Source organism: Protopterus annectens, chromosome 3.part1 (genome assembly GCF_019279795.1).
Source record: "Protopterus annectens isolate FY-2018-M chromosome 3.part1, PAN1.0, whole genome shotgun sequence".
NCBI lineage: Eukaryota > Metazoa > Chordata > Ceratodontiformes > Protopteridae > Protopterus > Protopterus annectens.
Window position 1 is genome coordinate 1,509,679,402 of NC_056732.1, and position 13,208 is coordinate 1,509,692,609.

Consider the following 13,208-nt stretch of genomic DNA (forward strand, 5'->3'; position numbering starts at 1 on the left):
CAGTGGTTAGCATTTCTGCCACAGTGTGCTTGGTTCTGTGGTTTGGTTCTTTGCTGGGATGGCTTCATTGTGAAGTGTGCATGCCTTCCACATCCAAAGAATTCATGTAGGTTAATTAGCAAGCCTCCAGACTTGCACATAAGTGTGCCTGCTGTGTGTGCAGATGTGCCCCTGTATGTGTGTATATGGCTCAGTGTGTTTGTGCACATGTGTGTGTACGTACATGCATACTTCCTATGATGGAGTGGTATCCACTTGGTTTAGTTTCTCTGCTTTGCGCTCACTAAGTCCCAGGATAGGTGGCTCCTGATCCACAACCCTGAGACGTGCAACACAGGTGTTTAAGAATTAATGTAACTGTCTGAAGTAAGGTTTTCCTTATTTGCTGCCCCATTTTTATTGCGCAGTTGTTTAATAATAACTTTTCTGTTTCATTAATTTCTTAAGGGAGCACAAATTGGCAGAAAAGATTTTTGTAAAAAGATTACCAAGGAAATGAGTTTGTGACTTGTTCAGTCAATCATTCTGCAAGTACCGGTTTATAGTTTTATATGTTTTGTGTTGAAAGGCTAAATATTTTCTTCAGTTTGGAAAGTTATATTTATTTTTACACAATTCAGTAAGTTAATAGTGTCTATAAACAGTTTAATCACACCTACATGGCATCAGAACTGGTTGCAGCATGTCTACAGGCATTGAACAGCATATTAACATCACCAAGGTTGATGCTACAATATAAGCCACTCTAAGGAGATTGAATATTTTCAGCTTGGGAGGGCATGGTTAACAGACCACATTGCTTTTCCAAGGATGGTCTGCACCTGTCCCCACTAGGCTTGGGAGGGCATGGTTAACAGACCACATTGCTTTTCCAAGGATGGTCTGCACCTCTCCCCACTAGGCTTGGGAGGGCATGGTTAACAGACCACATTGCTTTTCCAAGGATGGTCTGCACCTGTCCCCACTAGGCTTGGGAGGGCATGGTTAACAGACCACATTGCTTTTCCAAGGATGGTCTGCACCTGTCCCCACTAGGCTTGGGAGGGCATGGTTAACAGACCACATTGCTTTGCCAAGGATGGTCTGCACCTCTCCCCTCTAGGCTTGGGAGGGCATGGTTAACAGACCACATTGCTTTTCCAAGGATGGTCTGCACCTGTCCCCACTAGGCTTGGGAGGGCATGGTTAACAGACCACGTTGCTTTTCCAAGGATGGTCTGCACCTGTCCCCACTAGGCTTTCAAATACTGGCTAAAACATTATCCACTCTCATAGTGCCTGTTTCAGTCAGTGCCAAATTGACAGACTTACCAACATAGAAAAATTAACTCAATTGAACCTTAAGGTGTTACTCTTCAACCTAAATATAAACAAAAGAAAACCTGTAGTCCCTCCAAGCCCTCTTCACACTTAAGAATACAGACATCTGCGTGGTTCCCAAGACATGATTTAAAGTGACAGAGAGTACCCCTGCAGTGCAAGGATGTTCTTCGTATTTCACTGTTGCAGTCATTACATTTGGGTAATCTGCTGGCAGGTTGCCCTCAGTCAGCCTGAATAACTAAGTCTTGGGTCCTGCGTCGGTTGCTGTCGCTTCTTCCATCTTTCATTCCACCCAATAACCCTATTCATGAAAGACTTTAATTACCCCCTCTATAGCCGGTTTACCTTTACATGTGCGTATTGCACACGGGCGACCGTCAAATGTTCGAAAGACAGTTTTCAAGTTCTGAAAACTTCGAACGGAAGACGGTTCGAATGTGCAATGAGCGAATGCACAGTGAGAGTCGCTCATTGCACATTCGACATTTAGGGGCAGAGCGCACTATAGTGGGGAGTTGGAAATGGTTCCATTTCCTGCTGTAGTGCGATCTCGGAGTTGGAATAATAAAGAAGGGGTGTGTGGGGGGGTGCAGGGGGGCTTGCCTCCCTGCATTACACGGCATATACTTTTGTTGTCGACATTCATGTTCGAAAAACAGTGAATCGGCTGTTCAATTTGCTGCTTTTCGAACATTAGAAACTGTCGCTTTTTACAGTTTCGTTTTTACGATGCGAGGATATGACCACTCGCACAAGTGTGATTTGAGGTTTTAAAGGTAAACCCTGTAGCCTGGGAGTCCTACCTGACCTCAAATCTACAGCCAGAGAGATTCCTGGACTGTGTAAATACAAACACCTTTAACCAGATGCTGGATCTTATGCTGACAAATATGGGAGAACGCTTACCCCCCCATGTCTCAGCCTCCTTGTTAAGGTCTGACCATATAGCTGTTTCCTTCAAAATCAAAATCCACTCCATAATACCGTTAAAACCAGTAACCATTAGGAACTGTTCAAAGGTAAATTACCTTTAATTAAGGAATGGTTTGTCAAAATTCAGTGACCTTCCAAACCCTAAAATCATAGCAACCTGCGCTGAATTGCTCTTAAAAACTCTGTACAGCCATGTCAATGGCTGTATAGAAGGTGCTGCACCTACCAGAATTAAGCCTTGGTCTAGTCCTATAAGCAAACCGCCCTAGGGGCATCACAAATTAAACAGGATATAGAACAAAAGGAAAAAAAATATGGCAGAAATCGGGAAGGGTAATTCCATAAAGATTAAAGCTCTCTCATCAAACTATATAGGCAGCTAAAAGGGCTAATTAGGTAAAGCAGAGCCAACTTTGAGGTTGATAGCTTCCCAGGTGAAAGATAGCCACGGCCCTTCTTCACCTTTGTCAAACACCTCAGAGGCAGCACACAGCAATGCGCTGAACTGGTAGTGAATGTTGCCAAATTCACCAAAGCCTGGCAGTGTAGTGAACCTGTTAGCAGACAGATTAATTTCCAACTTTACCCCAACCACCCCCCAAAAATGCCCTCCTGCATAACCCTTCCAGCTGTTAATAGGGAGCATGTACTGGCTGTGCTCACTAAAAGCAAGAACACCGCCTCAGTGGGCTAAGATGCCTTCTGAACAGTCTAGTTAAATGGTCTTAAAAGGCTTTGTGCCAAGTGAGTGGAGGACTGGTGATGGTCATTCCCCTTCATAAGGGAGGACCTTCAACATATCTGGAAACAATAGATCCATTAGTCTAACTTGTCTTATTTGTAAAGTCATAGAAAGAATTAACATGGAAATTATCAACAAGGACATAGGAGACCTCTAGACACTGGATCCATCCCAGTTTGGCTTTGTCAATGGATGGTTATGCTTACTGAATCTGGTGGACTTCTTTGAAAAGGTCACTAAGGCAGTGGATGAGCGGAAAACGGTGCATACTGCCTACCTAGATCTGGCTAAACCATTTGATAAAATATTCCAAAACAAGTATTGTCAGCAAATATACAGAACAAGGTATAACATGCTGGATAGCTTGCTGGTTCACTGATAGGACCCAGGAAGTTATCATCAATAAGGCCACCTCCACAAAGAGGCCGGTCACCAGTGGAGTCCCCCAAGGCACTGTGTTAGGCTCACTCCTGTTTGACATCTATTTCTCGGGTGTATATCACATAATCGAAATCCCAAAATATCGAACACCATAAGCTTGAATTTGGAATGTCGAAATGTGATATAATCGAAAGCTCAGAACAGCAAATTAAACACACACACTACAGAAGCACACCAAAAAAAGTAATCCACACATATACACTTAAAATCCTACTTCTAACCCTACACTAAACTCTACATGCACTACTGTCTATCCACTTACCTTAACCCAAACTCTAACCCTAAGGTCCGTAACTATCGCACACTCGCCTTACCCGCTCTCTAACCGTAAGGTCCACAACTATCACACACTCACCTTACCCGCTTCCTAACCCTAAGGTCCATAACTATCGCACACTCACCTTACCCGCTCCCTAACCCTAAGGTCCCTAACTATTGTGCACATGCCTTACCCACTCCCTAACCCTAAGGTCCCTAACTATCGCACACTCATCTTACCCACTCCCTAACCCTAAGGTCCCTATCGCACACTCACCTTACCCACTCCCTAACCCTAAGGTCCCTAACTATCACACTCTTACCTTACCTGCTCCCTAACCCTAAGGTCCCTAACTATCCCATTTCCACACTCACCTTAACCCGGTCCGTTTGCACACTTACCTTAACCCCGTCCATAACCTTCGCACCACAGTGGAGAAAATAGTGAAGCGGCAGAAACAGCCCACCAAATTCTTTCCCTAGGAAAGAATTAGATGTTCTGTAGCTTCACTATTTTCAGGGTTCGCTGTTTTGGGTTCGATATTATAACATTCGACATTTTACTACTTTGACGTTATAATATAAACCCTATTTCTCGTATGTTTAAGCCAATGTCAGAGGGCTCTGTCTTGCAAGTTCATAGATTATTGCAAACTAGGAGCAGTCATTGAATCCCCCAAGATGAGAAGCATCCTTCAGAAAGGTCTAACACAGAAACTGCTTGGTGCCAAAGCCATGGTTTAAAAACTCAATATTAAGAAATGCATTACAGTGTCATTTGGGAAATCTGCCACCCCAGTTACCTATATCGTCAATAAAACACCCCTAAAAGTTGATTCAGCACTCTGGGAACTCCTGTAGATAGTAACGTGGCCTCCGACCAACATGTGCCCATGGTAGTAAGAAAATCATTCTATCTTGCTCAACATATAAGGAAGAGCATGGCATGTATTTCCAGAGAGGTCATCACACCACTGTACTCTGCCCTTACCAGACCTGTTATAGAGTATAATGTCCATCAGTGTGATGTACCTAACTGGACACATGCAGCAACAGGGACATCCAGAAAGGTTCCTTACAACAAGAATACAGGGAGTAAACACAGTTTCCTATGCTGATCATCTAAAAGCCCTGTGTGTTTATTGTATTATACGTACTTCTCAGCAGTAATGTGGCATACAACACATACCTGAAACCTGTTTTGATGAACCTTTGGTACATCCACAAAGCAGACCACATTAGAACTATCAGATTAAAAATCCTAAATTTTGCTTGCAACATAAGTAGGACATGTTGGACATGCAGATATGTTTCTCAGAGAATTCTCATTCTCTGGAATAGGCTCTCCATCCCGATCATTATTTAAGTGAAACTTGGACTTAATGTATAGGTAGTCTGAAATTCACCCAAGGTCTGGCACCTATGTCTCTGATGGACAGAGGCAGTCAATAAATCACCCCGTTTAAATCAAATTTGTAGGTCACATTGGGTTGCGAGGCTAGGCTTACAAAAGCTCTAGTGGTCGTTAGTCTAGTATACACCTATGAACCTACATACAGCTGTGCTTGAACTTCAGCAAGTTGCTGCAGCCTGTAGTAGTGGATGTAGTACAGCAGCTTTATTCCTTGATAGAGTGAGTCATCAGTTGCTTCTAAACATGTTATAAGAACTTGGCTGTGATTCAGCAGTTCAAAGCTGGTTCAGATCCTTTCTTCAGAAAATAATTCAAACTGTTATCAAAATGTACTTTCTACCTCATACTACTAGGCAGCCTCTATGTTCATAGGTAGGTACTAGGCTATCGGCCCTGGGGCCTATACAAGCCCAGCCAAAAAAGATACCCTGGCTTTTGCCACCCAAGAAAATTATTTTCCTGTGCCACTGTTGAGCAGAGCCACAGAGATGATCCCCGGGGTGAATTTCCTATTTCCCATCCAGTCATCAAGATTTTTCTTGAAGAGTGCTAATGAGGAGCTTTGTTTGATATAGATAGGTAGTTTATGCCAGAGTATGGGAAGTCTCTGGGATAGTAATCTATCCCTCCAGCATGTTCTGTTTATTGTGGTGACAACGTTTACGGATTTCTTTAAGTGGAGCATGTCCAGCAGCTGTGGGTTTGACATAGCTTTCTAAGTTAGGCAGAGATGACCTCTGAGTAGGCGATATGCGACAGAGTAAAGCTGGAGTTTTTTGCGACGGTCTGCGTAGGGCATCTGTTTGAGGCCAGTAATCCTCTTTGTGAGGTATTTGTGTGGCCTTTCCAGTTGTTGTAGATGTCTTGTGAGGTACATACCAAAAGGGGCATTGTATTCTATAATGGGTCTAATGAGTGATGAGTAGAGGGGAACAATGACTTCTTTTTTTTTTTCTGTATGAGAAACCTTTTGTGATGAGGTGTGCCATGTAGAAGGATTTCCTGACTACTGTGGCAATGTGATTATCAAAGGAGAGACAACTGTCCACCTGTGCCCCAAGGTCTCTTATCACACTTTCAGTGTTAAGTATACTGCCGCCTATGTTGTAGTTCATGGGTACAGAGTTTTTACCAAAGGGGATGACAATGCACTTTTTGCCATTGAGCTTGAGGCCATGGCTTTGACACCAGGCATCTGTCTCAGTGAGGCCCTTTTGTAGGCTGTCCGCATCGTTAGGATTATGGCTTCTAGTTTGCAGTCATCTGCGAACTTCGTTAGCCAAAGACCTTCTGTGTTAGCCTGTACTTCAGAGAAGTAGATACCAGACAGGAGGGGACCCAGGACTGAACCCTGTGGTACTCCACTTATCACTGGTCTGAAGTCGGATTTGGAGTCTGCTACTTTCACAGTGTGGGTTCTGTCAGTGAGCCAGTTGGCAACCCATCTTGTGACATAGGGATTTATACCTAGTTTAGTGAGTTTATCTATAATTCCAGAGTGGGGGGATGGTGTCGAAAGCCTTGGCAAGATCTAGATAGGCTGTGTGAACCACCTTACCATTGTCTACGGCTTTGGTGACTGCTTCAAAGAAGTCTATCAGGTTTAGGAGACATGATCTGCCTTTTACAAACCCGAACTGGGTGGGGTCCAGAGTTTGGAGATTATCCATGTCTTTGTTTATAAGTTCCATGAGGATACGTTCCATGGCCTTGCAGACCAGGCTCGTCAGGCTAATGGGGCGGTAGTACCCGGGGTCCATGGTGATTCCCCCCTTGTGTAGTGGGATAACCGTCGCTGTGCGCCATTCAGCAGGCACAAAGCCTGAGGTGAGGCTATGATTGAACATGGTACTTAGGTGGGGTGCCAGTTCGTTCTGTAGTTCATGTAGAACGCAGCCTGGGATATTGTCTGGTCCCATGGATGCTATGTTCTTGGCTTTGGAGAATGTGTTTTTTTACCTGTGCAGCACTGAACCTACCTGCCAGAATGTTGGCAATATCAGTTGGGTCTGTATATTTAGTGCCATTGTGCTGTAACTCAGAGCAGATCTGAGTGTTGCCATTGAGATTCTTGACATAGCTATAGAATGCTTTGTGGTTGTCTTTAGAATCAGTGACGATTTTGTTTTCGTAACTGGCTTTGGAGGATTTTATCAGGGATTGCAGCTTCTTACTGAGGCTGACCAGGGAGCTTCTCCACTAATGGGATTTTACTCTCTTTTGCAACAGTTTCTTCCTTCTGTTGTACAGTTTCTTTATGGCAGGGGACCACCAGATTGGCTTCCTTTTTTGGAGGATAGTATCCTGGTTCTGTTTGGGATAGCACGATCCATGCACTCACGTAAGTGCTTATAAAGTGCAATTGTGTATGATTCAGTAGTCGTAACTGTATTGTCCATTTGCATGGGTGTCATGAAGTTCACCACTTTTGTCTTAAGAAGCATGAAGTTGGCTTTGGAGAAATTTTTTACCATGGTTTCCTTAATGGGGGGGTGGGGGCAGGATGTGGATATCTAGGCTAATTAGCTTATGGTCGGATCGGACCAATGAGGCGTTGACTTTAGGTGTGGAACACCGGCCACTCATGTTGGTAATGACTAGATCTAGGATATTGTTGCCACTGGTGGGGGTGTGGATAAGTTGATCCAGGGCATTGGAGTTTATGAATTCCAGAAAGCGTTGAGCGAAGGAGTTGGTACATGAGTAGTTTTCCCAGTTAATGGTGGGGTAATTGAAATTGCCCATTATTAGGGTGTTTGGTTGAACCCTAATATTTTCCAGTATATCAAGAAAAGAGGAGTGGGAATCCTGGGGCATGGTGGGTGATCTGTAGCAAGCTACAGTTTGGATTGCAGTTTTGCCCAGAGTTAGTTGCACTTGGATAACCTCAGCTACATTATGCTGAGCAACTAGCCTGGATGTGAAAATATCCTAAATGAATATGGACACCCCTCCGCCTTTGGTGTTCCGGTCCAGGTTACATGGCCTGTCACTAATTTTTCAGTACTGGGACCTAATCTCTTCTCAGTATTCACTAAATGCAAGCGTAATCATATGGAAATTTCTTCAATCCAGTGTGCAGATTATATAATTAGTCCACAGTGCAAGTAAATACCAAATACTGATAAGAGAACTTCATGTAACTGGACAACTCAAAACTAATTGATCCTCTGTGAAAAAAAGGCTAAAATAATTCTTCTTAAAATCAACCGTACAAATCAGACTCAAAATCTTGCAACTTTAACTGAAGGAACAACAGCTGATATTGAAACTGTACCCTCTTAGAGGTATCTAGGATTTTCCCTTAACAGCAACTTATTGAAATCAGAGGGCGGCCACGGTGGTGCAGTGGTTAGCATTGCCGCCTCACAGCAAGAGGTTCTCCGGTTCGATCCCCAGCTGGGGTGCCTTCTGTGCGGAGTCTGCATGTCCTCCCTGTGGTCGCGTGGGTTTCCTCCGGGTGCTCCGGTTTCCTCCCACATCCCAAAGACATGCTGCAGGTGGATTGGACACTCTAAATTGGCCCTAGGTGTGCGTGTGAGTGTGCCTTCTGTGGAAGGTTGGGCGCCGGGCTGGCAACTCGACACCGTAAAACTCCACTGCCATTCAATGTGCGGACAAGGTGATCCGCTGTGGCGACCCCTGACCGGGAAAAAGCCGAAAGAAGAAGAAGAAGCAACTTATTGAAATCACCATAACAGATACTGACAAAAAGTAGGAGCTTTGTATCAGCTAGGCTCAAACCTATTCTCTGCCTCTAGAAAAAATAAGTAAAATAAAATAAAAGGCTGTCTAGAAGTCTACTTCTTTCCAAACTGCAGTATGGTTTGCATTCCAGGGGAATTTAAATAATTTGAATAAAACTGTAAATGACCCTTTTGTCTGCTTAAAATAAAATAGTTTAGTCCATTCCCACCTTTGTTATTTTCTAAACATTTTAACCTGGGTGGCCTTAGAAAATAAAATCGAGCATTTCCAAGTGACAGTTGCTCATCATCTACTCTCTGGTGCTCCTCTCCCAAACCACCTTAACAGCGTGCTATCTTGGTCCTGTCCCTTTTGAGAGTTAAGATTTTATTTGCGTGCATTTATGTGTGCGTGTGTGTGTGTGTGCGCGCGCGCGCATGTGTATGTGAGTATGCGTATGTATGTGCTTGTATGTCCTTTATTTACTGGGAAAACTTAACTGGGCAAAGATACTTTTTTCACTGGAGACCCATTCAGAAAATATCCACATTACATATAATTGTGTATGTATCAGGAGTTAACAGTGGATGAACATTTTAACATAACTACAGTATTTTATGCATTATGAGGATCATTCGCCATGTTTTAACTATACACACACATACACAGCCCACAACATTCAACATAAGTAAACTGTAGTAAACTATATATTATATTCATATGTAAATGTGAGGCTATGTGTGTGTGTGTATATGTAATGTATGTATATATAAAATGTGTGTGTGTGTGTGGATGGATTGATAGATATAAAGTAGATATAGGTGGATGTTATTCGTGTTTCACTGTTGCAGTCATTACATTTGGGTTATCCTGCTGGCAGGTTGCCGTCATTCTGCCTGAATTCCAAAGTCTTGGGTCCTGCGTCGGTTGCTGTCGCCTCTTCCCTGACGTCAGGTCGTCAGGGGTATAAAAGATGCAGCCGACACCATTTTATTTAGTCTTTCTTGCTGTGCGGTGCCCGAAGCAGAAGCAGTTGGCAAGTGCCGGTCGGCCGACTCCTGAGATTTTCGTAGTCGAGTTTCAGATCCGAAGTCTTCATTAAAAGCTAAGTACCCCGTTGGGGAAACTTTTTTCTTGCTCCAGACCGATGTCAGAAAAAGTTAATAATTGTATATCTTGTGGGAAACAAATACCTCATAAGGACTTTCATTCTTACTGTATTCCTTGCCTAGGCCCTGACCACGACATTGCTAGTTGTCAGTTTTGTGCTAGATTTAACCAACGCACTATTAAGCGTCGGTATGATTTTGCATTAAGCTATTTTGGGCGAAGATTTAATTATACAATGTTGTTGGATAGCCATCTGACTACCGGAGTTCACAAAAAAATGCAAAGAAAAAGAAAAGGACAGGCAACAGAGGTCTAAAACCGACGACGAAGCTTCTCCTAAGCAAGTTGCCGGTTCGCCGGTTCTCAGTGAGGCACTTTTGCAGCCCCTGATGCCCGCTACTTTAGAGTCGCAAGAAGCTACTGACTCCCACGTGGAGTCGGCCAGGCCACTGGAAACTCAAGGTATTGGAGCCTCGGAGACTATTCCCTCAGATGGGTCCGGAGCCGCTGGGCAGGCATCGGCTTCTGTGGGTGTATTCAGACCTAAACAATTATATATTAAACCAACTTCAAAGACTAAGACACCTTTAAAGGCAAAGAAACAAGTTCACCAGTCACAAGAACAGGCCTCCTAGCCCAAAAAACAGATGCTCAAAATGGCCGAAGACTTAATTACCTTGAACCGGGGTTCCCATCCCCCTCCTGATAAGAGGCCTAGGCAAGAGACAGACTATGAATCTTCAGATCAGGTTTCCATTTCTTCTGATTCCTCTTCTGATCAGGAATGTTCTCTTCCCCCCTATGAGGATTCTGATGCTGAAGAATCAATTCCTTCAGCTTTTCCTCCTGAGGACTACTCTTTTGGGGAAACCTTGCATACCATGAGGGAGCACTTTCACTGGGAGAGCCAAGACTTTTCAGAATCTAAGAAAAGGCTCAGAGATTTCCTTTTACTACCTCAACACAGTCATCTAGCTATCCCACCTGTGTTGACATTGTAGATGTGTTCTCTGAGTCTAGTCTGACCCCCTGACTCTTTATCTCCAGCTCCCGTTAAGTCGGACAGATACTACAGGGTCCCTGACTCTTATAAATTCCTTTTCAAAAACCCTTCTGCAGACCCAGAAACTATTTCTCAGGGTCCAAAGGGGGTCAAGGCTTCTACTGCAAAAAATCCTACCCCCTCTGACAGGGATTCCAGGGCTCTGGATAGATGGGGAAAAACGGTTTACACATCTACTACTTTGGCTATAAGGGCTTTAAATTGCCAGTTTCATATGCTCAAAATATCAGCAATATATCATGACACTGCTTAAACAGAAAATGATGGCAAATTCTGAATGTGCAGAAAACAAAGAAATGCAGGATTTATTGCATGCAGCTGAACAAGTTGGAAAGCATACTTTACAATATGGGTTTGATTCTCTGGAGGCCTCCTGCAGGGCCGCTGTTACATGTTCTGTCATTAGGAGGCATGCTTGGTTAAAGGAACAAAATCTGCTTGACCATGTTAAAGCAAAATTATTAGATGCTTCTTTACAACATTATACATTGTTTGGTGTTAAGGCAGAAGAGGTGTTAAAGAAAATGGAGGACAAAGCTAAATCTATGCAAACGGTCAATGATTTCTTACACGTACAGCCACCTAGATTTAGCAGACACTGGCCTACAAAGAATTGGTCCTTTCCAGTCTCAGACCTCAAAAGGGCAGATCCAGACACCCTAGTGGCAGATCACAGCCGCAAGGATCCTACAGGTCTAAGCAGTGGAGTGCTTCTACCTCCAAAGGTGGAGAGGACAAATCACAGTCATACAGGAAACAGTACCAATGACTTCCCCCTGCCTGCGCCAAGCACTTATCTTCTGGCAGCACCCTTAGGGGGAAAACTAGCACTTTTTTTCTCAAAATTGGCACATTATAACCCAGGACAAATGGCTACAAGTTTCATTTCCATACTCTGCCAAGGGCAAACAGTTGGCCAGACCTGCCAAAAAATCAATGGGCAGAGGCTCAAAAACAAGTCACAACTCTCATGGACATGAGGGCTATTCAACAAGTACCACAGCAAGAGCAGGGACAAGGATTTTACTCAAGACTGTTCTTGGTACCCAGAAAGGACCAAGCATGGAGACCAATACTGGACCTATCTATTCTGAACACTTTCCTGGATATACCAAAATTCAAGATGTTAACCTTACAGCAGCTTCTGCCCATGCTGGGCAGCAAGGCTTGGCTCGTGACTTTAGACCTAAAAGAGGCATACCTGCATGTCCCAATCAGACAATCATGCAGAAGATACCTCAGGTTCAAGGCTGGCTCAAAGCATTACCAATTCTCTGCACTGCCCTTTGGCTTATCTACTGTGGCCAGGGTCTTCACAAAGTGCCTGGCACCAGTAATTGCTTATTGCAGACAAAGAGGAATATAAATGTATCCTTACTTGGATGACTGCCTCATACAAGCAGAGAACAAGGACATTCTACTACAGCATCTGACTTTTGTGATAAAACTCTTAACAGGCCTCGGGTACACAGTCAACAAAAATAAATCAAAACTAGTACCCTCTCAAGAGAAAATATTTCTGGGTGCAAGCTTAAATACAACTGCCCAGATGGCTTATTTCGCTCCAGACAAACAAAGGCAACTGACTACCTATTTCAAGGAAATGGCAACAAAGGCGCAGTTATCTGCAAGAAAATTTCTGCAGGCTTTGGGCTTCATGACAATTTGCATCTTACCAATTCCATATGCAAGACTGCATATGAGGAAAATTCAATGGTACCTAAAAAGTGTCTGGACACAACATTGCCACAGCCTGGAAACAATGTTTACTCTAATTCCCTGCCTGCAACAGGAATTTTGTTGGTGGGCCAAGGCTCGTCACCAAAACAATAGACAGCCGTTCTCACTACCCCCAGCCAGGCAGAGCCTAACAACGGATGCATCAGATTATGCCTGGGGGGCACACATGGCAGGAAGAGGCATTCAGGGCACCCGGTCCACAAACCAAAAGCATCTACATATCAATCAAAAAGAGATGCTAGCTGTTCAAAATGCCCTGACAGCCTTCAAGGACCTACTTCATCCGGAACAACTACTGATAAAGACAGACAACACCACGGTCATGTGGTACATAAACAAGCAGGGGGCACTCATTCTTACCCTCTGTGCAGACTAGCCATGGCGTTATGGTTCACAGCATTGACTTACCAAGTTCGTCTGCAGGTGCAATTCCTGCCAGGAAAGGAAAATACTCTGGCAGACGAACTAAGCAGAAACCTCATGGATCCTCATGAATG

The 13,208-nt window shown here is 43.8% G+C and overlaps 1 protein-coding gene across 4 annotated transcripts in view; it reads left to right on the forward strand.

The window, feature by feature from the left end:
* The window catches only part of SLC4A2 (solute carrier family 4 member 2), a 2,370,566-nt gene that overhangs the window by 2,127,743 nt on the left and 229,615 nt on the right, over positions 1–13,208 (forward strand). The gene's annotated exons all lie outside the window — the stretch shown is intronic.